The following is a 4598-nucleotide window of genomic DNA, read 5'->3' on the forward strand; positions in this document are numbered from 1 at the left end:
GAGTTTGGGGGCATGCTTACAATAAACATGTGCTGAATGGAAGGTGGCTTGAGTGGATGCACAGATTTAAAGGGCTGGTGCAAATTGAGGACAGAAGGGTCTGGGAGGAATGAAGTATAGAGACAGAAAAAGCCAGAGCAACATGGGTCAGACAGTGGTTGTTCCTAGGCAGTAGAATGTTAGGAGGTTTTATTTTCTCCATCCTCTGCATTTCCCAAATTTTCTACAATAAACACGTTCAACTTTTGTAATCAGAGAAAAGAACAAAAAATGTCCTGGCAGACACAGTTGGCCATTTCCCAAAAGATTTCTTTCTTTCTTCCCTGTTGGTAGGATGAATTGTGACTGGTCCAAGCCAGACAGGCCCTGCAGTAGGTTTAGTGGAATCTATGGGCCCTGATTCTGCTCAGTGACATGAACGGGGGAGTCTACTGGTGCAGGCAGGTGCAGAATTATAAGAAAAATTTCCCTCCCTCATAACAAAAAGAAGAAAAGGGAAAAAATGGGGGCTTTGAGGACTTGGACCTTGTCATGTAAGGTGGTTTGATCTTTGGATCTACAGGAGGCATCTTGCAATGCAGAGGGAAATGCTGTCAAGCAGCGTAGCTGTGGGGAGAGATGCCAAGGTCCTGGGTGAAGAATAAACAGATTAAACAGGCAATGGCTGTTTCTGCTAACCTAGATCATAACACTTCTATAACCAAAATCACTTCCAGTTAAGAAAACTCAGCTACAACCAAAAACTGTCTTACTTGTCCCAGAATATGTTTTTTTTTTTAAAGATTTATTTATTTATGCATACAAGGACTGGGATGCAGGCCAGAGGTGTGGGGGGTGAGAGGATTCACCAGAGACAGAGTGGGGAACAGAACAGACAGATTGATTGAAACACACTGCTGTGGGTAGCTCCCTGGCTGGGGATCGAACTCATGTTGCGGTGGCTGCAGATAGCTTCATAGGTTACATCTTAACCCCTTGTGCCACCATGGAGGCCCCCAGAATATGTTTTAAGTGTGAGGAGAGACATACCCGGGTGACCTTAGAGCCTCGTTCCATGTCTGAATAAATCCAGTGGTATCAATCATTGGGTTCTTGGGGTCCCCCTTTTTAATGCCCCCTTTCTGCTTCCTCCACAGTAGTGCTTCCAAAGTGACATAGTCATATAGCTATTCCACCTACCCACTTGACTTAAAAGTTGCCTTTTCTGGGCCTCCCCGGTGGCGCAGCGGTTGAGCACTGGGTTGCGAAGCTGCCCGCAGCCTCTGCATCGCCGGTTCAATCTTCGGCCACCGGCAAGGGTCCCACATGGTGCGCAGACCTCTCCTGCCGCCCGCTGCTCCCCTCAGCAGTGTACTTCGTCAGTCTGCCTCCACTTTGGCTCTGGTGAGTTCTCTCACCCTCCCGCGCTTCTGATTGCACCCAGTGCTTGTATAAGTAAATAAATAAATCTCTAAAAAAAAAAAGTTGCCTTTTCTATCATTCATGTCAGCAAACGATGTTTCTTCTTTTCAGCATTATTTGAACAGGGTGCTTTCTGCCAGGAGTCTGGCCACAGTGCAGAGGGATAATGAGAGTTCCCGGGATGGCTTGTGCCCCATTTCTCTGCTTGTATGTCTCCCAATTTTATATTACACTCAATTTTATATCTGCACCACTGAGTGGGGCCAAGTGTTTGTATCCCATGAGCTCTTTGTATGACGGGGTGTTAAACTGTAAAATAGGAGCAACAGAATGTTCATAAGCTAGAATCAGCCAACGTCAGTATCTACTGAATGCACTGGTTCGGTCCTCTCAACCTGCTCGTCGAGCTGCATGCAGGTAAAGTCCAGATGTCAGAGGCGGGAGGCAAGGCCTGTAGCCCCAGGAGCCCCATCTGCTCATGGAGCCCTCCTCAGCGTCTCCATTTACCATGACCCTTCGCTGCCAGGTCTCATCGTAACAAATCATTGGTTTCTTTGCGGTGAAGAGTGAGCCTTTAAAAATGTAAATCACACCATGTTATTTCTTCGTGGAAGCTCGCATCACTTTCTAGTGCATGTATGGGTCTCCTCTATCTTCCTCTCTGTACTTGCTCTCAGTGTGGGTCAGAGACTGTGACGGGGCTGGGGTCCAGGATATCTGCGCCCATGCCCCCGGGGTTTATTGAAACTTCCCACACACCACGCCATTCCCACAGGACCTGAGAGGAAGAAAAAGCTCCAGAGAAGTGGAGTTTCTTCTTCTTGGGCATGTGAACATGCCTAAGGTGCCCCCTCCAAATACTTTGTTGTTGTTTTTATTTATTTATTATTTTTTTAGATTTATTTATTTATGCATACAAGAACTGCGGTACAGGCCAGAGGTACAGGGTGTGAGAGGATTCACCAGAGACAGAGTGGGGAACAGAACAGGCAGACTGACCTAAGTACACTGCTGAGGGGAGCAGCAGGCTAGTCAGGAGAGGTCTTCCATGCCATGTGGGTTGCTCCCTGGCCGGGGATTGAACTTGTAATGCAGTGGCTGAGGGTTTGAAGCTGTAATGCACAGCTTCACAGTGCTGCTCTTAACCCCTTGCGCCACCAGGGTGGCCCTATTGTTATTTTTAAATTCAAGTTTGAGATATTTTTTTTTTTAAAGATTTATTTATTTATTTATACAAGCACTGGGTACAGTCAGAAGCGCAGGAGGGTGAGAGAATTCACCAGAGCCAGAGCGGGGAGCAGAGCAGGCAGAAGGACCGAAGTACACTGCTGAGGGGAGCAGCGGGCGGCAGGAGAGGTCTGCGCGCCATGTGGGACCCTCCTCTGGTGGCCGGGGAGCAGCCGGGGATCGAACCGGTGCCACAGAGGCTGCGGGCAGCTTCGCAACCCAGCGCTCAACCCCTGCGCCACCGGGGAGGCCCAAGTTTGAGATATTTATTAAGCAGTATAAACCCAACAAGATTCTATGCATTTAGAGGGGAAATATTTCCTGGTTAAGTGGAAAGTTGTGCATATGGTTATTGGAAGACCTTTGTTTTAAGCAGCTTTATAGTGAAATATTTCATTGAGAAGTCTGGACCTTCTTTCTTCAGTTTGCTGTCATCTACATTCACTGAATAGAATTTGTATTGATCATTGGGACCCAGTTTGTACTAGGGTTCTGGGTTATTCTTTCTATCCGAACTGACATCTGGATTGAACAAAGCCAGATGATGCAGCAATGTTCCCGTACCCCCAGCTCCAATAAACAGAAAGAGGAGATCAAGCTGGGAGGCTTCTTGGTCTGACTAAGGATCTGGCATGGTTGTGGGAGAAGCCTTGAGCCAGGAAGCCCAAGTACTGTGTTCTGAGAATGCCAAGGCTACACTCTCTAACAGCTGGTTGTTCTTCCAAGGAGACCTTTGGCAGGTCCTCCCATTCAAACCCATACATTGTACATTCAAACCCATCTCTTCCCCATGAAAGACAAGCTGCTGTTGGAAATTATTTGACCAGCTAACAGGATAACTTTATAATTGCCACCCAAGCTGGGGACAGTCAGATCACCTCAGCTAGAAGCATTGCTCTAAAATGCCATCCTAGATCTGAGCCCTGTTTACCTGCTTCACCTTGGTTCAAGCAAAATTCTATCTGACTTGGATGCAGAAACCAAATATGGCCACACGAGGGCAGTAATGCACCTTCCCAATTGCAGAGGTTTGCCCTCCACCAGGAGGCTCAAGACGTTTTCATTCTGCTCAAGTAAAGCAGAAGGGCCAGATGGAGATCTGTGGGTGCCCTGGTGAAGGCAAAGAACCTGATGTGCCTTCAATGTGACATTCTTTAAATATTTGCTAGAATGTATTTAATGGGGATGAAATAAACTACATTTCTGCTAATAAATAATATGTAAATAACTACAAACTCACAAGCACATTTTCTTTGTGGGTAATAATTAAGAAGGACACAAAGGAAGCTGAAGTTGTTTCTTAATCTGGGTGCCTTCCCTTCTTTCCACTTCTTTTCACTCGTGATCTACACTCAGTCCATCAGCAAGTAAATAAAATCATCAAAATGCAAAATTTACTTCTCATCATCTTTATTGCAACCTGCCCCAGTCAAATCATGTCCATCTCCTGCCTGTCATGGTCTCCTAAGTCATCTCTCTGCTTCCACTTATCTCACTTGAAGCCACTCTTCACCTCAAAGAATAGAGAGCTTTTAAAAACACAAAAATTGCATCATGTCATTTCTTTGTTGAAACCTTTCCAGGGGCTCCCATTCAGTTTGTTTACATCTTATTTTCTGAACAAACTCATACCAATCTCTCCCCTTCATTCATTTTTTTTTAAGATTGATTTATTTATTTATACAAGCACTGGGTACAGTCAGAGGCGTGGGAGGGCGAGAGAATTCACCACAGCCAGAGCGGAGAGTAGAACAGGCAGAGTGACGAAGTACACTGCTGAGTCTCCCCTTCATTCATTAAGGCCCCTCTCTTTGCTCTCAAATAAACCAGGTTCTTCACGCTGCATGGTCTTTTTGCCAATTATATCTTCAGTCTAGAATGCTCTTCCTCTTGGGGTTTGGCTCCTTTACCTCCTTCACATCATACTTCAGACATTACTTCCTCTAGATGGACTTCAGTAACCAGCCCTT

The 4598-nt window shown here is 46.0% G+C and overlaps 1 pseudogene across 1 annotated transcript in view; it reads right to left on the reverse strand.

The window, feature by feature from the left end:
- Positions 1-2977: 2977 nt before the first annotated feature.
- The window catches only part of LOC311181041 (cytochrome c oxidase subunit NDUFA4-like), a 6598-nt pseudogene continuing 4977 nt past the window's right edge, over positions 2978-4598 (reverse strand). The window contains exon 2 of the transcript in view: positions 2978-3255. The product of the transcript in view is annotated as a cytochrome c oxidase subunit NDUFA4-like (transcript). The remainder of the gene's footprint in view (positions 3256-4598) is intronic.

Source organism: Talpa europaea (genome assembly GCF_964194135.1).
Source record: "Talpa europaea genome assembly, chromosome: 1".
In the NCBI taxonomy this organism is placed as follows: domain Eukaryota; kingdom Metazoa; phylum Chordata; class Mammalia; order Eulipotyphla; family Talpidae; genus Talpa; species Talpa europaea.